The sequence below is a fragment of the Temnothorax curvispinosus genome, unplaced genomic scaffold (genome assembly GCF_003070985.1).
Source record: "Temnothorax curvispinosus isolate PA1 unplaced genomic scaffold, ASM307098v1 QBEX01000668.1, whole genome shotgun sequence".
Lineage (NCBI taxonomy): Eukaryota > Metazoa > Arthropoda > Insecta > Hymenoptera > Formicidae > Temnothorax > Temnothorax curvispinosus.
Window position 1 is genome coordinate 19,755 of NW_020210448.1, and position 25,993 is coordinate 45,747.

The window sequence follows — 25,993 nt, forward strand, 5'->3', positions numbered from 1 at the left end:
TGCCAGCTTGTAAACATTATAAGAAGTTGGATTGTTCACAAAAGTCGCGATTCTACTATAAATTTACAAGAAAGGAATAATATTTAAATCTAAATCTCCAAATATAGTATCGTAAATCGATGTGGATTGCTTTATTACTCTCTAAATCTGAATCAGTGACTATTCACTGATTCAGCAGTACCTACTATTCACTGATTTAGATTTAGAGAGTACGAAGTGAACTTTTGTTTTTAGAACACGTTCTATTACCAGTCGAGATAAAACCATTTCGAGATAAAATATTTATATGGATCTGTATCGCAACATTCAAACTGATCACGAATGTGCGCCCCTTTGTCTGGCGTATTAAATAATACTCTTCGGATAAAAGCCATTTACACACGAACGGGAAGTTTAGTTAAACTGCGTTAAATTTTTTAATTAAATTCTATTACGCTGTCGGGGCTAAATTTCTATTATCAGCGATGCGCTCCGTTGTAACGTTGCCGCGAACTGTTAATCAATAATATTACACGCAGGCTCACTAAAGCATGCGAAACAACGAACGCTGTAATCCATAGCTCTTGCAAAAAAAATAACAATCCCGTAGAGCTAATGTTCTATCCACGATGCGTCCATTATCGTATGTCTCTCTTCCTCCTCCTCTCCCCTCCACCTTGCCTCATTCATATAAAAGAATCAATTTTTCCTGGCAAAAATTCCGTTTTTTTTTTCCCGTTACAAACCGCTTTGCAAAGGATAAAAAAAAAAAGCGTGGGACACGCTCATGCGATTTAACAATTTTAGCGCAGTTGTCATCTCGCTTCGGTTTTTCGCAAAATGCAAATTGCGAGAGCGCCCGGGAGAATTTTACAAGCGGATAAAAGCGGAGACTGTATTTTGCAAACGCGCGTATGGGAATATGAAATTTCAGGGGGTGCACGGTAAACGCGGGGCAATACAATTCCGTAATTCATGCATTAAAGATACAAAGAATTTACCGTTTGCGCGCGTTAAAAAAAAAAGAGAGGGAGAAAGAGAAAGGGAGAGAGAACTGGAGAAAGAGAGATAGAGAGACGAAGAGCAAAATAAAACGAGAAAGAGGGAAAACTCGCTCAAACGCGCGCATACGCAACTCCCCTCGCAATATGTACGTGATTTTAAAAAGTTTCCGGATTGAAGCGCCGCATCGTACTGATACCTTCGAGGATGCAAATCGTGCTCGAAAGCCCTCGTGATTTTTACGAGCGAATAAAAAGAAAAAGCCGACGGATAGGTAAACCGGGCTTGTGCCGACGGCGTGTGAGAGGCACACCAGAGGAACGGGGTAGAGGATGGTGGCCACGCCACCAACTCCCGGCGCTAGGGGTATCACGGAACAAAGAGCGCACACATTGCGCTGCCTCGTTATTGTTTCATGCTGCAAAATATCGCATTCTATTTATGTGCGCCTGACGGGCGCATCCAAAATTCACGAGGCTTTGGATTATATGTGTGCAGCTATGCAACCGTGTCATGTCATCCATCTTACGTCGCGGCGGTAACACATACACACATGCCGCGCGATGTGTACGCCGACAAAAGAGTTCGCGGCGCGATGATATAATTCAAGGCGAAATTATGTCGCAGCAGTTGTGGCAAATATGTATCGCGTACAAGAATATCCTTTTAATGTGAACGCTGTAAATTTGAAAGCAGTGGCGGGGAACACGTTGCCCGTTAAAATCACTCACGCCGAGACGTGAACGTGTGTCTCTGGACACACCAAAGTGCTCTTGGTGCAATTAATCCTGGCGCAGTAAATATTTCCTTTCTTTTTCGATACATCGTAAAATGTCGCGCAGGGAAGTTGCACAAAGGGAACTAAAAGCTGTCGACGGAAATTTCTCCTTTCGGATGGCACTTTCATGCATTGCTGAACTCAAACGCTAAGTTTGCCTCTGTTCTCCGTCGAGGTAGACGCCGATAGTGACGGAGCAAATGTACGGGTTAAACGAAGTAAGAACGAACAAAATACAACGTCGATTCGACAAATCGCGAAAATAGCATTGAGGCACGCTACGCGAATACAAAAGTTCCGGAAGGAAACCGGCTATTTATCAAGAGGAAGTGGCGCGGCCAATTTGAAAACAGCAGGAAAGTGTGCCGCGGAGTCGGTAAAACTTCTCAAGAAGTTTGTAGTAACGGCTGGATTCGCCCCATAATTCAAGTAGTGGCTTTCAATTTTTGCACTAACCCGTTTATGTTTTTAGCCACCATCATGTGTAAAGATATTTGCGCGAGAGAGAGAGAGAGAGAGAGAGAGAGAGAGAGAAACATCTAATTTACCATATTTACCAGAAAACTCAATTCTCGCATTGAAACAAAAAGGAGGATACAGTTTAGTCCACGATTTAATAATTAAAAAAATCTGGCAGAGAAAATGAAGAGTTCTATGTATAAGTACTAATTAACAAAAATTTGATACTACGTTTACTTGTGAAGACCGAAAGAAGTGCATATTTTAACAAGTTGCATATTAAATGAGAACCGCAAGAAAATGAAATATGAATAAACCAAAGGGCATTAATGTAGACCACGGATAAGCAGAGCAACGTCTGACTGCGAACTGGTTTTTACTACTCGCGGTCTCTTGGCGCAACGACGAGACGATGTTTCGTGTCTCCCCAAGAAATATGAGAAGTTGAAATCTGCTTTATCGTTTGTTCATGTTAACGAGACCTTTAATTATGTTTACAATGTACTGAGTATAAACCGTTCCTTAATTTAGAAAGTCAGACGTGAACGGCGAAGAGCGAACGGCGACGGTGATGCTGCTGTCATACTCTGTCGCACATAATGAAATTTATCTATCACTGTTTTGATACAACGAGAAGTTCTTCATGCACGCGATCAGGGTTAATCTATTAATAATAATCGCCCGAAATATCGTAAGTCAATATTGGAATACACATTGATATTGTGACAATAGATATTTGCTACGAAAAATATTGTGAGAAATATTAACTACGAAAAAAATCCTTATATATTAAATTTAAAAAAACATTTTGTTAAAAAATTACATGCGATACAATTGTAGCACACGGTTTCGAAATTAATTAACAAATTAATTAACTTTTATTTTCTATGCGATAACATTTTCCGTTAGACCACAAAGGAATTATGTTTCCTGCTGAAAACATCGTGCCGCTAATTTGCAATCGGCGTTGGAATAGATTTTTGTCAACGAGATAAAGATCTATCCGGCCTAAGGAAGGGACTCGTCGTTACTCGGGGATGCTAATTAGTGTCACAAAAGCACTCAGACGCGACGGAAAGCCCATTCTTCCCGATGGAGAGTAGATCGTTCACTGTCTATTAAGTACTTTTCGTGTGTCGTAATTCGATTAAGCACACTTAACAAACTTGTCTTCGCTCAAGCATCGCTGCTAGATTAGAGTTTAATTCGAGCAAGTTAAGGTGCCCTAAAAGAAGAGCGAAGATTAATCTCCTCGCTCTAGAAGCAAGGACGAAAACACGTCTCCCAAAACGCGAAAGAAATCATCATCAAGATTTGCATCGAGATCATAATGAAGTAACGTAGCAGCACGCGCTTTAATGAACCGGTAAAATAGATGGCCCGAGGCCATCTGATAATAGATAATAAAGCGTTCTAAGTACTTATGCTCCGATTGTATGCAAAATAGGTCGCTCAAGGCTACTGATTATTGTAGACAATGAAGCGTTTTACGTATTTATGCTCCGTAAGCGCTATGAAGAAGCGATCGAGCAGCAAGCAATTTCAGTCTCGCGAACCGAGGCAAAGCCTCGGATCGCCTTTTAAAGCGCCGAGTTTAAACGAACAAGCGCGATATTTTAACGACGCAAAAAGCTCCGCAGGTGGTGGTTGGCTATTAATTATTCATAAAGTTATCGTCGGCGACCGGTTAAACGCGATGCCAAAAAGGCCAAAGGTGAAAAGTTCTTCGTTAAGGGTAAGAAAATCCGCGTGTGGATACGCGCGAGGATAACCGCTCCGCCAAAGTAACGAGAGATATTCTATCTCCGCGAGAAATATCATATTTACAGAGAGAATACCTCAGCAATCCGCGGAAAAGTAACTACATCCCGGTACAGATAGATAGATGGATAGAGAGAGAGAGAGAGAGAGAGGAAGGGGAGGAAAACTCCTTTTTTGCAATTATACTGGATATCTGAGAACACGTATATAACGACAGCGAGATAAATGAGAAATGAGATATACTCTCTGAAAATTTTGAGACTATTTTGACTAAACGAAAGTGGAATTTGCTGCCATCTCTTACCGAGAGTTTCGAATATTTAACATTAAATATTTTGGTAACTGAACTCCCACCTAGAACTCTGCCGGTATAATGTTTACTTAAAATTAATTTTTAGCTGTTCGTTCCTCTCTGAAATTCGATTCGCCGGAGCCCTTTAATTTCGTAGACCGAATAATTCCGTAATTAGATCTTGGTTCTCAATGTTGACAAAGGAAAAATCGTCTCAAAACTCAGAAAATACCACCGTGCTACATATCACACGCCGTACAGATTTCCTAGGACATCCTGTATTCCGGTCACGTATCATTTAAAAGAAGCTGAGAACATCGCGTGCGCAGCATCTGGCCTGTTTCTCCGGCTTCTCCGCTTTGCCAGATTTTTTGCAAGTCAAAACCGCGTCTAATTATTCAGGCGGTCAGTCTGCGTCGGCTACTTCACGTCGGTTATTTGATGTGAAATAATCCGCGCATCGTATCAGAACGCACGTGACTTAAAGTCGACCATTGTTCTCCCTAACATGACAAATTGCAGAAATAAATTTAAAAGATCTCAATAAAATAAGCAAATTATCAATTAATACGTAACTCTTTACAAATTTATAACATGTATGAAAACATTTGGTGTCCGAAAAATAAGTATTGGCATTTTTCGGTTAGCTCCGTCAGTTCCTTAATGTAAATTGTAAATAGTTGACACATGTATTATGCTATTATTATGTGATAAAGCAGATAAAGCAAAGGAACTGGATCTTTGCAACGTGCAGGGGGAGAAGGCAGAGATGTGCGGGGTGAACCGCGGAGCGGGCGAGGATCTGCCCTGCACGAAATCCGGCGGTTTGCGCGCAAATTGGATGTTATCTCTCGGCAGCTGGGGACAGAGCACACTCAGGCCCGCGCGACCGCGCGCGCACGCCCGCACGCCCGCACATACATGCGCTCACATAGCCACCTGTATCCGCATACATACTCATACACGTACACACACACACACACATACACATATATATCGACCACTTATAAACGTGAGATGAGAACTTTACCGATCCTGGCATCGAGGCGAAGTCCAGGGGCGAGCTTTAAGCTTCCGACTTCCCTCTCTCCTCGTATCTCTGCCTTTCTCTCCCCCCTAACCCGCTACTCTCTCCTTTGCCGTCGTATCTTCCAACCATCCTCCGCCGCGCCGTCATTGTAGTAGAAACGGTTGTGTCTTAGCCGCGGCGCGAGAGAGAAAGGTCGATTTGCCGCAGCTGCTCCAACGGATCGTTAAAATCGACTCCTAAACTGCAATTCGGTTCGACGAGCAATCCGCGAATTCGAGCATCGGCCAATAAAACATCGATAATTTTGCCAATTCGGATCATTTCGCGGAGACGCATTGTTTCGCGGACGAGCGGGCACGGTTTTTCGCATCCTACGTTCGCGGTCGATATCACGGCACACATCTTCTCTTCCCCGCGCGGGGAATCTGGCTCGCATTCAGGAATCAAGCGGATTCACGGGCGGGGAAGAGAGAGAGCTTTACACGAGCCGAGGCGAGGAAGATTGCAGCGCGCAACTGCGATTTTCTGCAGTGCGCCTGCATTTCTTTTTAATAAATTACGCGCGGAGATTTATCGCGAGCGCGGCGCGACTGATTGATGAGCGTAGCGATGCGCTCCGATGAGCGGCGCGCGTGCGAAGGAGGATGGGCGCGTTGCACGCGCGCCGCGTGTGAATGGATATTGCCGATATACCTAAGAGTTCGGGTACCCGGCGAGGCTAAATGAAATAATATCTCGAGAGCACTTCTATCCCCCCATAGGGATGAATAGGGCGCGCGACTGATGGAGATGAAGGAAAAGCTTCGGGTCGACTGACGTCGAGGTGCAGCTCGATGAATGGGACGCCGTGGAGTGACGTCCATCGAGATCAAAAGACGAGTGGATGATCCTGGACGCGGACTGTTGAGCGGAGACAGAGAAGTCGTGGAGATTATCGGGACGACGGCAATGACAACAAAGAGCATTCCGTGTTCCATTGTGTTGACGTCTGCGCCGGTGCATTTGCGTCAATATAAAACGCTGATTATGGCGTCCCTCCTTGCGACAGACGGAGAGTAGTGCTCCTACCGCCAATAATCGACAATCATAATTTTTATATTAACAAAAATGCATCGAGAGGGACGATATAATTCTTACCGTTTCTTCCTTCGCGTTTAACCCTAGAATCCATGATACATTTTTTTGACCTTCTAATCCATGACTGGGGGCAATATCGACCCCACGCTTTATTTGATCGTAAAACCGGTCCTACAGAAATAAAGGGCCTTTAAACCTACATGAATTTCTTCGTTTTTTAATAACGAAGAGAATGGTATACGGTAAATTTAATTTTACTCAAGTTTAGTTAGTGAAAAATCCATTTAAAGACTGAAAAACGCAGAAAATCAGCAAAAACCTCTTTTTTTAAACAAAAATTTGTATCTTTTTTTGTAATCAACCGATTTTAAAATTTCAAACGGGGTTTTAAAGAGGACACATTAGACTATTAGAAAAAAATTGTCATCGCTATGTTCTGTTCAAAAAGTATATTTATTTGGGACTATAAAGATGAAGAAATTCGCAAAGTTGAAATACGGAAAAAGTCGATGAAAAAACCATAAAAAATTGTATTTTAAGTATTATTTCATTTTTATTTGATACAAAATAGTAAAAAATATGAAAAAAATGAAACATTATATCGCCCAGCCATTTTCTGCGAAATGTCAATCTTCTTAGGCAACGGGATTTTTACCGACTAAATTGTGTGATATTTCGTCTTAAATAATATTTATGACTATTTATGCTCAGATTACGTAATAATACATGATATATATTGATTCTAGCGAAAAAATAAAATTAGCTTACCGTGACGAAACTCAAACGGCAAGTCACGACTGGGGTCGATATCGACCCCACGCCCGCTTTACGACTGTGCTACTTCACTGCTAGCGAACAACTAAGGGCCAAAGCACATAACATGGCGTAGCGATATACGACGGTCGTAGTCCTCGACCTGACAAATCAAGATACGCCAAAGCTTGTGCGTTACTTACGTCCACGACTACGACTGTCATATGTGCTTTGGCCCTAACGCTGCGCCCGACATAACCCTACTTTTAGAAAGTTGAAATGAATTATGGTTCAGGTCCTGAGTCGATAATGTCACTCGCTAGCTCAGGAGCGTAGTTCAAAGTTCGCCTGGGGTCGAAATCGACCCCAGTCATGGATTCTAGGGTTAATAATAATTTAGTGATAAAGAATGGATAAAATTAAAAACGATTTAAAATAGAAATGCAAGACACTTTCTGAAACGTGACATTTAGACAATCTTTAAAAATATAAAATCTGTAATGCGCGAAGAATTAAATTTTTGCTTTTCACATGTCTCTCATATTTGATGGAACTATTTTATTTTGCATCACATGACGTATGCTGCGTCAAATTTAATGTCAAAATTTATCGAATTTTGGATATTCGCAAACTTTGGACAAGAATTTCGCCGCAATCAAACGGAAAATTAAACACTCGTAAAGGAAAGTTCCGAATATCAATCCCAGCTTTAAGGAGAAATGGCATAAGAACATATCGAGATTTATCGGAAGCGGCTAAAGATTTCTTCTTGCATTGTACCGGAATGCCGCGTAAACCGACCTCGTATACTCTTGAGAAGAATTATCGAGATGTTTATCCGCTTATAAAGGCCGCTATCCGAATATTTATTAGTTCACGAGAGGGGAACGACGCCCTTTTCCGCTCCATTTCAAGGGGCAAAAGTGTCGCGTTGCCGCCCGGTATTTATTGTTCCGATGGGAGCGATGTTTCGTATGTTTGTACCTGCCTTTTCTTCGAAGCGCGTGCGATATATTCGGCATAAATGACCGAAAAAAAAGTGGCGGAATTATTTCTGATTGAAGAGAATGATGCTTCAAGTAATTTCCAATCATCGACCCTATAGCACAGATATTTTCTAAAACTATTCAATAAATTACATGTAGAATTACGAGAGATTACCATTTTCTGTTATTATATCAAATAGATAACGAACGATGATGTAAATAATGTGATATTATTAGCTACTCTGATATCTTTAACACAATTTTTTTCAAATATCAAAACTCAAAGGGCAAATAGATAGGGTAATTATCTCAGCATTTCGAAGAACGTTCAAAGCTCGAAAAACCATTCGCTCCAACGTACGCGTGTAAAGACGTATTTATAACAATGATAATGTGATATTCAACGCGCGGAGATCGAAAACTGACCGTTCCCCGCTCTCGTGGTGGAGGGCCGTTCACTTGGAAGATATTTCCGGTGCGCGAGAAACGAAAGGTCACTAAAAAGGAGGTAGATAGAGGATAACTGACGAAACCATGTGCGAGTATGCGGAATTCTATTTCTACCGCTCGGGACCATCGTGCGCTTGTAGAGGCTTATACGACCTCGTTTACCGTACACGTACCGGCATTGTTGCGAGCAAATCGTTTGTATTTTCTACCGGCGATGCAAACGAGCTCGCGGAAACCGATACTAAACTGGTACCCTGAGCGGTTTCCAGGACCGACGCGGGCCATAGTCGTCGTATATATCGACCTATCGATGTCTTCCGCCACGCAACGCCTCGCGGGCGTCTTCGTCGAACAAAAGCGACGACGGGATCTCGGCAATCTGTTTTCTCTCTACACCGACAACACAGGAAGACTCACGGTACGCCTGTGTGAAAGCAATTCCACGACGAGAAGCCCTTACGACCGCAGAAGAGCGCCCTTTTACATCCCGCGATTTTTCTCATTAATCTGGGACCCGGGTGCTCTAAAATCCAAAGCTAAAACGAAATCTCGTAATTTAATTGGGTCGCGGACACACAGATGTTAAGATTCTCCTCCGGATCTCTGACGGACGAACGAGCGGACGAAGGTTTTACGATAGAAGTTCCAAAATAGACATCTGCTCGTGCGCGGCGCAAAAGTGTGTAATCAGAATGCTCCCGCGTAGATTACATGTCATCAAGCGTGTTGCGTCTTGTATGTCGAAAACAAAGGGCGGTCGGACGCGATTAAAATTCACCGGCCACGCGGTTATAAACGAGATCGGAATGAACAATGTGCACCAGAATTAACACATCGCCGTGACGCGTAATTACCCGTTCCGGAGGCTCCTCCCGGTCCTCCCCGCCGTCTCGTCCCATCCCGCACTCGATTATCCGTGAAAGAATCAACGGACCTCGAGGCACCCATCGGTACTTTGATTTTATTACCCTCTCTCGAGAGTCGGCAGCCACTTCTTCACCCTGTCCTCTCTCCTCTCCACGGCACCCTCCGGTTCCTCGAGTTTCTCAAGTCGTCGACTGACTCGACGGAGCCGTAAAACAATAATGAGCAATCACATAATAGATCGCCCGTGGGATCCCCCTCGGTCGTTGCATCTATTCAACCCTCGCGCTGGCCGAATGGCGCGTTCGATTCTCAGGCCGACGATTTTCCTAGTTGGCCTCGGCTGACGCGATCCTGACGCCGGCATTTCGCCGTTAAAGCTTATCGACGGGGAGGCACGAACGGGCATTCGCCCGATTAAATTGTTACGCAAGTAAGTCGACACTTTGGTGACTTCGTACTTATCGATCGGCGGCCGATGGGTATCGCGATGCGCGTAACTAAGGGCAACGAAGGTGCCGATTCGTTCGAGTTTACTTGACGCGCTTTTCCACTTTTTTTTTTCTCAAATCAATACCCTCCCGAGTTAGAAATTCGCGTGCTCTAAATACTCTTCGCACTGTATTTTCAAATTGTATTTTATTTTTATACATACAATTGTATTTACATTTGTTATATATTTTTTGTATTTTATATTTATTCCCATATTTATATCCACGTTCATAACGATATTTATATTCATATTTATATTTCCAGAATTTCAATATTGAAAAAATACTGATTTTTATATACTGTTCCAGTTTCGTTCTTTCTCAAAATCTCGAATAACAGCTTTATTCGTATTTTCATTTTCACTATTACATTAGTTGCGCGAAAAAAAAAAGAAAAAGGTGATAGTACCATTCACCATTCGTGACAGATGGTGCGCTTTGTGACACCGGCAGACGATTTCCAGTCCGGCCGATATTTCGTACCTATTGCGAAACTTCGCTATCATATCCAACGTCGACTTTACGTTTACGCCCCGGTGTACGTATGTAACATGCGAATGCATGCGCACAGAGAGACACACGCACATACACACGGGCGGGCACGCCACAATGTATATTTATATATATATTTATGTCGCGGGGGCAGAAATGCACTGTAGACTGTAGCCTGACCCACTCTCGAGGAATATACACGTTCAATATGTATGCGGTGCGTACGACTACCGTCGCGCGGATGCGATTAAAACTCTTATGCGTTACAGCAGCACCGTATGGAAATCAGCATGCGCGGAATATTGTAGCCGCGTACGGCAACGAAAGTTCGCGCTCCGTATCTGCGCGTGGAATTTAGCGGAGGATGTTTACGAGGGTGCCGGGGACGCGAATGTACGTGCGTGTTTATGCGGCCTCGCGCTTCGGGTCCGTTTTAAAGCGAATAAGTACGGACTTAATAATGTTTTGCTAAATGCGACCATCGCCGACGCCGCGCCGCCGCGCACAGAGAGAAACGGAGATAATACAGCCACGAAAGTTCACATTTTACGTCTAGAATTAATAGAGACACTACACAACCGTGTCCGACAAATGTTACGTGCGTACGTAACATTTATACCGCGATATATTATGATGATGAATAATAAAGGGTTTCTCGCAGGCATAGGCACGAAAGATATCATAAAGTAAAAATGTTACGAAGAAACGAAAGATTTCTCACGTTGTGCAATATCCTTTTTATCAAGTAATGATAAAGGGCGATAGTTTTAAACAATTTATAAACATACATAAATTATTTTTACACGAAGGATTATTGCACGTACCTGTACAAATATACATTTAAAATTAATTGGATTTTATACGTTTCTTGAGTAATATTGTTAGCTAGAGCGAAATTTACTATAGCTAGACTTCTCTTCCTTTATACAATGTACATCATTTGTCTAGAGCAAGTTACTTTCGATCCTGCAAAGAGAAAGAAAGAGAGAAAGAAAGAGAGAGGTCACATAGAGTAGATTTAGCGAGACAAATCTCCAGGCTGTGTACACTTCATGCGAATCTCAGTTTCTCTGGAGCCACATCTCGTGTTGGACTCCCATTGCTACCATTGCACTCTACATTTTATGAAGAAAAGAATGAAAAAAAAACCTGTAGTGAAAGTGGATTATTACAAGGGAAAAGAAAAGAATTTCGCTCCGAGTTCTTGGGAGAACGATAAATCAAAGGAAGGGGGTCCTGTAAATGTTTTACTCGCATTTTAATCACGTTTAATCGCGAACGACGAACAAAACTGCAGAGAAGATTACCCCAAATTTCGCCGGTCCATTGTGATTTTGCATCCGAATGTTACCGAGGGAATCCACTTCGCGCGACTTGCTCCGCGCTATATCGCTGAAATTGATACAGGCGTTAGAGCGGCGCCGTGAGAGTCCATCAAAGTCCGCCGGGACGTAAACTCGCGATAAAACGTCAAATAAAACGCGACGATAAAAAAATTGGGGCAACCTCAGTGTGTATGTGTGTGTTGTAGGTACGCGCGTTTATAGGTGAGCGCGAGAAATAAAAAGTGTCGAGAGGGGACTCACCGGCTGATGGAGGCAAGTTTCGCCGAAAGAGATCACCAGATTTCTGTCTCGCGACCGATACAAGCGACCGACGGCATTCGGTAATCGGGGTCACCGAGTTTACGCAAGAACGATTTTACAACAGGACGGGTCCCGAGCCAATCGTTCCGGGCCTACCCTTCGACTCACACCTGCGCGATACGCGGCACGTGGCGAGGAAGATAAATTTATTGCAACGTATCACACGTACATGGAAAAAGGTAGGTCGCTCACCACCTTTCTCCCCAAGAAAGCTGACGGCGGACAGAAAAGTGAAGGGGATGTAGAAACGACAGATCGCATTGGCATTGTGTCACGATATTTGAGCGGGTAAGTCATCGAAGGAGACCTGTCCCTGCGCATAAGAAGTATGATAAAGTCCCTTCATTCACTCTTTCAACTTTGTTCGTCCTGACACGATGTCAAGTGTCAAGTCGTCCCGCGAGCGAGATATCTCGACACTAAGAGTTATCTTTTACAACGCGGCGAAACGCTTCCTTCAAAGCGTCACAACCGCGCCGGTATCCGGTAGCGCTCGCATTTGCGAATGGGTATGTTAAACTTTGTAGAGCGTAGAGGAAGGTAAAACGGCAGAGATCGTCATCGCCTCGTCAATAGGGCAGTAACGGTATTGAAGGGCGCGTTAGGTTACATTGCAGACGCGCTTACCGTGATGGTGCCGGTGAAACCGGCTCGTGAAAGACTCGAAAGTGCTTTATGTACTTCCCCGGTCTACATATGTACGAGCGTACACAGGGAGCGGGCGGCGCGCAGAGCTGACTCTCCGCACTTACCGCGTTGTGTCACTACAAATTGCAAACGGTGCCGTTGCCGCTCGAACGGTATGGAAGCATCGGTTTTAATTGAAGCGGAGTTGTGATTCAACCGCGTTGTTTCGCGAACCATTCCGAAAGCGATATGGTCTCTGATGTAAACGTGTAATTCTTACGTCTACATACCTAAAAGCGTATCGCGAATTGTCGAAACGTTTCAGCCGCAATCTCCTGGATACCCCTCCTACCCTACGGTCGTTCTCGTAGACGCTCTTCAGTCTATCGCACAGTGTTACGAGACGATTCGCACACACACTTTCCAGGCTCGCCACGGCCGCGAGTTCTGTAAACTCGGAAATAATGTAGACGCGCCGGGTTTTCAATCTCACAAAGATTAATTCGCGCAAATATCATTTTGTTTCCGCTCGTTGGCTTACGCGCTGCATTGTTTACATACGTTCTCGCGGGCGGGGGCTAACTTCCAGGAAACTCGTTTCCGCGGGAACGCGGGGGCCGTCGCGCCGCCGGCGAATTCTCCACCCCGGCGGCGGCGCCGTTATAGCCGTTCCATCCTCAGCAAGACATGTTCCATTTCAGGAATACAGGCGCGGCGCGTGATGAAACTCAAACGACGTAGCATTACGTTTTTTTACGAGGAAAATTTTTCACGCGCGCGCGTTCGACCGAAACTGTCGCGGAAACTGTCTGATGTCTACATCAGCTCGCGGTGCTGTTTTCAGGGCGATATCGAACACCTCGGGTTTCGTGGTAAAGTACACATTATGCAAATCGTCGCTCCGACTTGGTCGGCGTCGTGCATCACGGAAGGCGACAGCCTGCGCGAGGAAGAGGGGGCAAATAACCGGCCAAACATACGGAAACAGTAACGATCGGGTAATTAGAACAAAAAAGCTTGTTCGGTAGGCGACCCACGCGAAAGGTACGAGCGTTTGCAAGATGCACACACCGAGAGACGGTCGTCTCTATACCTAGGGAATGGGCGACCGAGGGTGGACCAGGCCGGGATCTTCGCTTCGAATTGCCAAGTGCACACATCGCTAACTAGGTTACGTAATACAATTAGCGCCTCCGCTAATTTCTCAGCGCCGACTAGGCAACCGGCTAGAATGGTAGTTCGCTATTAATGGGCAAATACAAAGCGCCGACTATCCGAAACGCGTTGCCATCGACTCCCCTCCCTTTCTCTCTCTCTCTTTCTTTGTTTCTCTCTTCCTCATCTCGCCTTCTCTCGACAAGAGGAGCAGCTACGAGGAGAACCCTCGCCGTGTACGGTCCAGACGAACAAAAACAAGTTTGATCGCGTTCACAAACACGGGGGTCGACCGGCGCATTTAATCGCGAGAACGCGCTTCCATGGCTCTTATACGACGCCCGTCCCCTATATGTATTCGGTATTTGTACTGGGAGGAAATGCGCGTTGAATATTCAATTCGTCGCGTTATTAATAGGCGTGAGTATCCTTCGCGCCATATTCGTCGTGTACACGATACTTTAATCATCGCGCGGGTAGAAGCAAGAAAGCGAAACCGAAGGAGACAGTGAACTTTACTTATACTGAAATTGAAGAGACGAAGGTTCTCCTCGCGGCATAGAACTATTACAGCGACGTAAAAGTCGCGTATCACAAATTGTACGTGTCTCGCTATTTTTGTGAAAGAAATTAACTTGAAATTGGTCAAAGAATTTGTACGTAAAGAGAAACGTGGATAACTCAGTTTGTACATCTCTCTCGTGTGTATATAGTATATAGATATATGTATGTATAAAATAAAATAAAATAAAATATTAAGCGAAGTGTACAAGTGATGTGTTACACTTACTAAACTGCCGCACAAAGTCGCGGTGCAGCAACCGGTAGGGCCGCGTAGGGCCGTACTAAAACGAAATTAACGCTCGCCAGAGGCGAGTCAAGAGGATGGTGTTATTCAGGAAAATAAATTGCGCGAGGTGCACAGAGAAAAGGATTTTAAAGGATCACGAAGTGAGCAAGCGAGGAAAGGAGGAATCTCGCGGAAAAGATGTGAGGGATGTGGGGAAGACGCGCGAAGAGAAACAGAGACGCGGGGGGAAAGAAATGGAAGGTGGGAAAAAAGATAGGGTGAAAGAGAGAGAGAGAAAGCGAATAAAAGATCACGGATTTGTGTGGAAATGAGAGGAAGCGAGGAGTGAACGAGGACGCGCGACGGAAAAATGGGGAAGGGCGGGAAGGGGATGGTGGATAGAGAGGCGGAAGAAGAGGATAGCTATTCGTGCATCGCTGAACGTTCGTCGAGCGAGTCGCATCGGTGCATCGATGCGCGCACGCGCGAGCGGTTTGTGCATCCAGGATATTAAAAACATACACATCCGACGATAAATCCGGCGTAAAATATAAATCGGTAATGCCGCCGAAAAACTCGGTAGGAGCTGAGCCTCCAGTTTTCCGTCCCTCTCCACCTTGTTCATTCCCCCCTCCTTCGCTGCACGTTATTCCGCTCCGCCAGAATCGCGCCGTTTTTTTTTTTGCCGTTCTTTCTCTCTCTTTCCTCTTCCTCACTCTTCTCGATACAATGTACAGCTTGAATGCGTACTGTGTGCTCTCTGATACGCCGCAAGCGCACAGGTGAGATTTCGCAGGACGCTCGATAGAGCGAACGAGATAACCACTCCTCGAATGTTTTTTTCTTTTTTTTTTTTTTTACGCGAAGGAGAAAGGTTAATGAGTGCGAGGATGCGTAAATTAGCGGGCGATTTCGAAACGAGAGGCGACATACATTGAAATAATTAAATAGTAAATTTCATTAATGCCATAAATGTGATTCAATTTGTCAATCGAATAAATCTCTACGAACGAATTATAACGCTATGAAACATAATGCAATATTAATATGTAATATCATTTACTATTACAAATATCGTATGCCGCTTACAAACGATGTTAAACCACTTTCCACGTACTATTTATACGCTAATCAATGACAAACGCGGCATCGATGCGGCTGAATAAATCGACGAAAAAGACAAATTCCATTCAATGCCTTTATTTCGTGGCGTTGATTACGCGGCGTTCGATTTTCCTAGGCAACAATCCCCGTCGCTTTAATCACCGATTCCGGCGCCTTAAACCATATTTTCCTCCGACACACATCCAAGCTTAACGTCCGACAAAATGTTTTCGGCTTTACTAGAGACAGAGAAACAGCGAGAGAAAGAGAAAGAGAAAGAGAGAGAGGGAGCACGGGACGGGAGTGAAAAAAAAGGGGCTCGTCGTCGGTCTGGCTTTTAATCGTCGTCGCGACGTTCCTTTTTTGCGTCCCTCACGCGGGTGGGCGCGCTCACCAGTGTTGGAATCCACTTTAACGGACCTCGCTAATTACCGAGCGGGTAGCTCCGCTTATTTGCCTTGACTCTGATTAACCTTCCACGTGGTGTTCCTCCCTACGCAACAGAAACGGAAGAGGGGTCGAGGGAGGCCGACCGTGAGGGGAGGCGGTCATATATAATCGCTTTATGCACGTTTCCGCGTGATATCACGACTATGAAAATTTAATGTTTTTCGTTTGCCATAAGTTCTGTCTAATTGGATTCGTCGGTGAAACGATACACCTACATTTCACGATTATATTTTTCAATATCATTGAAAATTAAAAGAAAAAAAATCAATATTACACATCGATTTCGAAAAGATATCACTATTCAATTTATATATCTTGCGTAACTATTGACGTTTTGACAAATTTACTTGACAAATTTTCCGGCAACAAACTTTCTTTATTGGTGTTCCTTATTGCGTTACACAACATTTTATAATAACCGTCTATTCTGAAAGTAGATTATGAATTGTTGTGTAACGCAATAAGGAACACCAATAGAAAGTTTATTGCCAGAACCGTGATTCGATACCGGCGCGGCACGTACGATCGGGCCTCTTAAATGGTACCCGCGACACTCGCTTATCCGTTTGGCACGTTACACGCAAGGCAAATATCCGCGGGCGATTATGGCACTAAATCAGGCGTCTCGCGGAGAGAGGAAGGGAGGAGGGGAGTAGGCGACGTGGAGGATGGAGCAATCTGAGGCGGCGCACGATCACGCGAAAATTCACCGCGTCGGATGCGCCTTATCTCGGCCGAAGAACGTGCATATCTGCTAGGCGGTCAGATAAGGATGATCCACCACCTACGAAGCGCAAGCAGTCGGCGCAGAAAATTATGTGTGCCTCCGTAAAAGCGTCGTGCCCTCGTCCACAAACATTGCCAAGTAGAGTCCCTCAGCGAAGGGGAAACTCGTGAGGCAGCGCGAATGGGAGAAACGGAGAAAAAAAAAGAAAGAGGAGGATAGAGTCGGATCAACATCGTTCTCTCCCTCGCGATCCTCGGTTTTACACTCGACGCATCGAGGGAATAACTATTTCCATAGCTATCGTCTATCGAATTTTCGGGCAGAGTCCGCATAAACCCACGCGGCACAAAGTTGCGAAGCATACGCCGACTGATTGCGTCAGTGTCGATGGCCGGGCAACGTTTATCGCGCATTATCGTGTCGCCGATAAATTATCAAGGGCGGTCAGATATAAGCGTTACGGTCCATTAACCGGAAACTCCGCGTAATGCCCATCTCCGCGTAACGTTAATTTCGACACGCGCGTGCTGTACGCGGAAATGGGAAAAAAATGCAGTTTTATTACAAAGGTACAAAACCGCTCGCCAGGGACAAGAAACGAATTTCAGCGCTTCGCTTCGGGCACTCGCCCCGTCCCTTTCTCGCAACCGGCCGGTAAACGCGCATTTTTCTCATCGTAAAATTAACTCTCTTTTCCACGCTCTCTCTCTCTCTCTCTCTCTTCCTCTCGGTCTCTCCTATACTCTCTTCTATCCCGATGAAAAAGGTTATTCATATCAGGGGGCGCGTACCCTTTTCCGCTGCAGATTACTTCAAAGCAAATATTCTCCGCGCGTTCAAAGGAATTACAAGGATATAACTAAATCCGTCGAATTTTTGCGTCGCAGTTTAAAGCAAGATTGTTGCGATATGAATAAAATAACGAGCGTGTGTAAAAAAAGAGAGAGAAAGAGAGAGAGAGAAAGACTTAATACATTATTGTCACGCGCGCGAATCTTTCGCAATCTGCGTAGCAATCAAAATTTTAGTATTGATATTTTCGGGCGCATGAAAATTAAACATTTTATTTTCAATGCCGTCAAATATATCTAAAATATTATGTAAAAATGATTTTATACTGTATAGCGAATTATATTGTGTATAGTTTAATTCGATGGAATTTTTATTAGGACATAAAGTTAAAAGCTTGTCAATGAAATGCAATTTGTACCTATGCTGAAAATAACACATTGACATTTATTTAGAAAATACCGTGGAATCCCTCGTGCCCGAAACCACAATGTCCCCAAAATGACGGCAAAACAATATAATGGTATGCAAGTTGTCAGATATGATACCTGTAGCCAAATGATTTTATTCGCTGACTGCGGAGGGTGCGTATCGTATTTACCTCCGGTTTACATCGGCTTAATGCCGGCGTTGATATTCGAAATAATAGCGGCTCGCTGGCATAAGCGCGGTCCTCGTACAACGTAACGCGGTATCCATGTAAGCGCTTAGATTTACTGTTTCCACTAGCTAGCGACCAGCCGAACATGGCTTTGCCAACGTTGAGGCATTATATCTCTACTGAGCAGAACGATCTGGCCATATTGTATTTCACTGTCATTTGCTAAATATGTGCAAAGCCCAATAATAGTCGTGAATCTACCATTGAACAGTGCGTTACCCATTTACACTCCTGAAACTTGATTAGCGAAAATCCTGATATTTCCAAATGCTCGCAACTCAAAACCTATTGACATCACGATGTTCCTGCCAGGAAAAATCAATTTCAAATTTGCTTCAGAAATTCGAGAACAAAAATAGCTGTACATTTCGAATTTAATTATTAAAATAAAATATATTTTCTACATATATATATTAGGTATATATATATATTGGCGCTTGATTAAAGAAAAAGAAAACCTGTTCTTTTAACGACTTAATTGGTCCCGTTTGCATCAAATACAAAGTCTTATAGTCCCTTCGTAATCTCAACGGTCTTTACGCTATTGTCCCATAACACCCACACCATTAACAAGTTTCAAGCTTCTTAGTCGCCGTCCACGACCCTCTAAAGCGTCGTGGTCCCGTGGCCACTTCAATCTACAAAGACGGTCCGCGACCGTCTCGAAGCCGCCAATTAAATTAGTTACCAAATTCAAGAAGTCGAAAGAAGTGGTTTAACGCGAAGAGGAACAAATGACGGGTACTTACTGGCGTTTTGCGTCTATATGAATTTCACGACTGGGAATCCAATAGACCGAAATAGAAAATCGAGATTATTCTCACAGAGATCTAAGAACGATCGAGCGATTTCTTTATAAACGATTTGGTATTATTATTCATATTGCCATGTAGTAAAGTATAATATTTCGGATAGAACAAAAATAAAATTTCACGACAGCATTAATGTCCTTTTATAAATGACAGAGATAAATATTTATAACTGACAGAGATAAATATTTAAATTGATTTAAATATCCTGAATCCAGATCCGGTGGAATTTATATTCAGTTAGAAAGCTATTTAGTTGATATGGATTAAAAGTGTATTGATAAAAGGGTCGAAAAATAAATTAATAGGGTAACTGGGGGAATATGCCAGTGTGGGGAATATTGAAACATTCTCTATAAAATTATAAGCTTCAAGATTAATGTTACCACATGTTAAAGATTAACAGTATATAACGTATGTAAAAATACGTGAAAAAAATTTGATTACCCTATATTTGGCATACTGTTTAAAAATTCATAAGAACGTCGAAGCTCCAAAATTTCAAATCAAACGATTTAAATACTATTTGCATATTGGGGAGCAATCAGAACGATTATTTTTTAAAGATGAATCATTAAATGATCTGTAAACTTGGTTATAAAATAGATTCGATAAAATCATGTTCCGTCTCTCGATAGAAAAACATGACAGAATTGATGACATAAAAGTTTCCGATATGTGCGCATCGCTTTTCCCGAATGTAAGAAATGAATTCACTCTGCACCGGGCGACGCACCGTCATTGTCACGTCGCCGACTGCTCTATTGTTTCAGACACGTTCATTCTCTCCCCGGATGCGAGTCAAAATAATCGGCGGCGCGATAATCACCCGCCATTTCGTGCAGCTCTCGATGCTCGCTGTCGGTCCGTCGTTTCCCGTCTTGACGCCGTTTCACTCTGTTTCTTCGAACACACACCACACGACCGATCGCGAGAACGCGTAGCGCGATCCGACACACTCGGAACGAAAGATTCGGATAGAACGTCATGAAACGCGGAGATCGCGATCCGACGGTTTCCTTTTGCGCACTCGGAACAACAGAACAACAGATTCAGCTCGCACGCACGGTTACTATTACCAACCGAGCGTGCCTTAAGACGCTTTATAAAGTTGAAATAAAATAATAAATCATTTTCAAATTAGCGATATGACAAACGCAATGTATTTCGAAGAACTGAATAGAAAAAGACGTGAAATCGCGAAGCATAACTCTTTGCACAACTGTCTTTTAAAAAAGGAGAATCGAACACATTGTTTCTAAAATCGTAATCAATTTTTATAATAAAGTAGGTACACTTCGCTAACTCCTCGTATCTTCAATATCTTTGAAACGATAGTTCGCCGGTGCGCCAGCATGGAACGTTACCGCAGTTCGTTACTTCGCGAGTCTTTACGACATTGTCTCGCGCCGGTGACCATTGGCGAGTTTCGGACTTCTCGGTCGCTGAAAGGAAAGTCAAAGACGGTCCCCGGTGCGAGAAAGCCGCCAATTAAGTCAAAAGGGGGAAAGTCCGCCTCGGCAAATTCCGGACGCGCGTATCGCTGCGGTTCGTTTGCCGTCGTCAGAGCGCGACCGAGAAAATACACTTTGACCTGGATCGGCGTTAGGGAGACGCGTACTTGGTGTCTCTTGTGTACTCGAAATCGAAGTTCGTACCCGCGGTCGGTTCCAGGCGAACTCGAGAGATTGTGTCCGTTCCTTCGTATGTGAACGGGGTAGATTTGCCTGCGATAGACGGCCAAACAAGTTGAACGCTGCTGGACAACTTTCAAATGGGACAGTGAGTTTACCGCAGCATGGATTCGGCCGCACGCGCAGCGCCGCCGTTTCAGAGAGGCTATCTGCGCGACCGTGCCTGCGCGATAAAGAATTGTTCTAGTTTAAAAGGAAAGAGTTAAATTTGATCACGTAAAAGGAATTAGGAAATTTCGTTCGTATAATGGATAGCGAACACGTTTAACTTATCCATCACGTTAGAGACTGCCGTCGATAAAAGTATAATGCAATTCTTTGTAAACTGATTGCGTATTTTGAGAAATATATACGTGTATTTCTACGTGGATAACGGAGAGCCTTCATTGTCATTATAAGACGATCTGTTACCGAACCGCGCGGGAGCTTAGCGGAGAAATAAGCTCCACTGGTACAACCGCTGTACAAAAGCCTCTTAGCCCCAGCTCGAGCAAGGGTGAAAGAGGACTAATTTGTCTATCCGCGTACAGTTGGGGGAGAGCTGGTAGAAAAGAGCCGCGGTTATGGGCCACGCTTGGGTGTGCAATACATCCGGGAAAACCGCCCGCCCATTCGGAGGAACATGAACACCCTCCCGCACGTTATTTCCACGATCATCATAATCCACCCCTCGCCTCGACGTTGTTTTCGCACAGGTTCACACCAGATTCTGAGCGACCGAGGTGGATTAAGGATTTTCCGCCTCTGCCTCTCGTGGCCCCACTACCGCTCGTCGTCGGTGACAGAAAAAAAGGAACGACCCAATTCGGGGGGTTTTTCTGGTTTTAGAGGCCGGCTTTTGCAGCTCGTTGCACAGCAGCGAAAGCAGTAACGGTAGTCCACTCGTGCAACGAATAGCCGTAATAGTATTGTTCACCGCATTCGCGTAAAGTGACTCGCAAATATTCTTACACAAAGTACCCTGTTTTATCGTATGTATATATAAATATATATGTATATACTTTTTATATTTATGTCAATAAACATGTTATTTCTTTTTAATTCAATACGTTATTGCATTGGAACGTCCAAAGCTTTTCTCAATAAAATGTAAAACATGACTCCTAATTAGTAAATGCAGCTATTTAAAAAAAAATATTTTAAAGGCTAAAGACTTTACTTTCAAACTTTATCAAGTTCATTGCTTGATAATACTCTCTAAGTAACTCTAAAGTTGACCAGATAAAATTGTTAAAATATTTTAAATTTTAGGATCATACATAAAATTTACAAAAATTATTTTTAACTTTATAAATTATTTTAAAACTTTCTAAAAGCTTAAATCTTCTTTAAAATGTTATTTTAAATTAAACTACATTTTTTTTCGTCGAATTATCGTGATTTGAAATAATCACTAAATTTTCATAAATTTATAGAACGTGAGAAAATAAATCTTTAAATTTAAACGCTCCACATTTCCAAGTTACTTTCAAATTTTAATTTTAGATTATTATTACATCATTGTTAGGTATAAGTGAATCTGTTAATTTACCGCAAGTTATTTTTATCTCGTTTTTGTTCAGATAATGGAACGTTTTTCTATTTCATATACATAATTCTGATCCTACATATATATTTCTATTAAAAATATAATATTATATATACACATATATATATAAATCTGCCACAAGTTATAAATTTTTATTTAAAATGATTACTGTCTAAAAAGAGACGTTGTGTAAAATAAGTTCTATATTATAATTAAAAACCGTAATATTAAACTAAAAAATTCATGTAATAACTTTTGGGGAATATCGTTAAATTAGAAAATTTATATTAGATATTCTGATACCACATTTTTTCGTACGCAGAGTGGCTATATTTAATCTCTAATAATCGATTTAGTTATTGGCAGAGAATTTTCGATAAAATAACTTACCACGCGATGCACCGAGAATGCACGATTGTGGCAGCAAAAAACAAGTCAGCACCAGTGGCCAATTCATCTTTGAATCTACAACAAAAAGAAAGCACCAGATTCGTTAGCACAACAACAGCCTTTTAAGCGTTATTTGTGGCGACGGCATTAAAAGGCATCGAAAAATAATCATCCATATATATCGATCCAAAACACTTCGGCGAAGTGTTGAAAATTCGCGCTCGGAAAGCGATTGTCTTCGAATAACTGCCAAATAGCTCGTGCAAACAAATCGCCGCGTGCGGCAATATCGGTTTTCTCCTACGACTACTTCGGCTTATAGCCCGCCTTATCCCCCCACGAAATCTTGAGAAAAAACACACCCGGCGCAAATTAATGCGTGCTATACTCATTTCCAAACAACGGCTCGGCACAATTAGGGGAGCAGCCCCTACGTATGTAATATTGATACGGACGAGTGTTCCACGCTAATCCTTCTTTCGGTCAGTTATAACCCGATACCGATAGACGTGCCCGCGGCTACGTCACGAAGGGAGATGGATCGCTCTTGGCGCGATAGAAATTCAGGGGGATCGATATCGCCGGTAATTCTTGTATCGGCCCCAAGAATAAGTAGCCCATTGACCTCTCGGGCACGTTCTGAAATTAGACCGACCGTGTCGATAAAACGTACCAGATATTCTCGTGTTAAAACACCGTCTCGCGCGGCTCTAATGTATTCCGAGTTCAATTTTATATCATGGCTCACTCGTAAATTTGCCTCGGCATACGCCATAATAATATTTGGCTCGTCCATCTCGCACGCTGTCCGTATTCTATGTGCCTACAGAATCGAATCACATGCTAATATCTGTAGATCCAAGATTCTATGCCGCGCCCAATAAAAACACGCCGAGTAGCTTAGGGTGGAGACCCTTTATTCGCGTCCATTCGGATCGTTGCGCGAGCAAGCACAGACATTCTCCAGCAGACAGGGACAATATCTGGCGCAATCTTATGAAACGGAGCTAGCATTCCGCGCAAATTTTCGGAAGCCGCATACCGCGCAACGAGAGGGTTCGTCATTGATTTGACGCGCGCGACGACCCTCTTCTATAATAGTTATTCCACTTTCAGCTTCCTCAGAAGCGAGCTATAATATCTGATAACTGGTTTTTATTTTCATTATTTTAGCTCCGTCGATTTTACCAAGAAACACTAACATTTCCTCAGATGTGGCCCCTCCAATGAGCTTGAGTTCATCGATCGGATAAGACCAACAGATCCGTGTTTTTGTGGATTCTCGTAACGTTCTTGCGCTATTCGCCATGCGAATTAAACGAAAAGGAAGCAAGTACGCGCGGCCGAGGAGAACGAAGCGAGGTAAAGGGCGCGAAAGAAGAAGTTGCCTTCCCCGCTCGCGCACAATAAGACAAACAGATGTGATACAATGTAAAAGGAAACGAGTACCGCGCGCGATGAAGTATGCATGTAAACGTGAAAACATATATACGTCTTGTCACGCGATAAAGGCGCGAGATACAACGCACGTGCGCGACACGTAAGCGTTCCGATGCAAATTGCAAGCGTTGGATAAATGAATTCACATTTCCGTGGAGTGCGTTTTCACTTTTGGCGCGGACTCGCACTCCCGCCCGTAATTCTTTCCGCCGGCATACGCGTCGATCCGGACGCGAATGCGCCCGCTTCTTACAATAGCTCTCGATTGATACAGGTACGCCACAATAGTTTTCAACGTCGCCCTATATGAATATCGCAGTCAATGGGCGCATTCAGCGGAGACGACAATCGAGTAGCACTTGAGCAGCAATGCAACCCCGCTTCGCTGAATATCTCAGGGTATATACCGATCGTATTCAATCGCTACTCAACCGTTGTCTCCGCTGAATGCGTCCAGTGTAAACATGAAATGAGATTTGGCCAGCTGTGTTTAGCCCCGCGCGTACAATGGGAATATGAGCCGGAGATTCTAATGCATATTGAACGCGATCAATCACATTAAAATCTCCGCGAGCGACGCGAAAAGCAACGGTAAAGGATTAGATAAAGAAATGTTAGACGCAAAGCGAATTCTTTTATTAAGAACGCTACGTCTCGACCGGATCATTCTTCTTCTTAGCTATAGATAAAATATGACGACACGCTGTAAAGTCAATCATGAGACGAAAGCAGGTACATTGAGCTCCGTAAGAATCTTGAGAATTCACGGAGCGAATAAAAGCGCTCGTAGCAGCGTCGCCTCTTGCCACCCTGTTTATTTTCATCGCGCCTTTCATCGTGACAAGCTGATATTCGGGAAGTCACCCTTTTGCATTTTTTCATTAGAGACTCTCTTTGTTACAGAAAATGCTCGTTCTGCACGATTATTGAGAATGGCCTTCTCAACGCAATTCGTATTAATTTGTACGAATTCGTTTCTTCCGTTCTCTATTTACTCGGCAATTAGCTTCGCGGTATTAGCTAATTTGCATTCACAAAGACTATACCGAATGTAATCAACTATTCGTTGTAATATTAGGATCATTAATTAAACGATAATATTTCATACGTCGAGCGATTAAATGCTTCTCTTGAATGGACCCTAACATCACCGTAAACGCGAGGCGGGAGTCCTCATTTATAATTATCACGGGTAGACGGATGAAATCGCTCTTCATCCCGGACCCAGGATTCTCAAATAAAATCTCGGGGAAATTTAGTCGGTATTAACATCGGAAAAACGTGTGGCGTAAATAAAGAATTCCGTTGCTGCGGAAACCTCTCTCTTCCCTTTCGCCGGCGAGATCGGCGGCCCGTCCTTTCCTCGCCGAACTGCGATTTCTCGCGAACACAGAGAGCGACTAATATACCCGCGCGGGAACCTTTATTTTTCTTTATTAGCTCGTCGCGGTGCAACAATGCCGCGCACCTACGCGCACGGTGTCAATGAAGCCTGGCTTTTCGCAAACTCGCCGGCGGACCTTCGCAAACCGAGCTGGGCCGTGCGGATGCGACCGAGCCACATCTGCGGATTCCCGCAGAATATCGCCGTCGCCCGCGTGAACAAAGGGAAACGGGGGAGGATAGCGGTGGCGGCGAGGGTCGGTACGAGGGTACGTCTCGCACGCGGTGGATGCGGGGTCGGCGGTCGGTGAGGAAGAAGGAAAAAGGGAGAGGAGAAAGCAAGATAGAGAGAAGCTCAACGGAAGGATACGAAAGAGGGTGCACCG

At 43.7% G+C, this 25,993-nt stretch overlaps 1 long non-coding RNA gene across 2 annotated transcripts in view; it reads right to left on the minus strand.

Moving 5' to 3' along the window:
- Window positions 1–22,783: 22,783 nt before the first annotated feature.
- LOC112456851 overlaps window positions 22,784–25,993 on the minus strand; it is a 117,226-nt gene continuing 114,016 nt past the window's right edge. For both annotated transcript variants that reach the window (XR_003041026.1, XR_003041025.1), the window contains one exon: window positions 22,784–22,859. This is a non-coding gene — a long non-coding RNA (uncharacterized LOC112456851). The remainder of the gene's footprint in view (window positions 22,860–25,993) is intronic.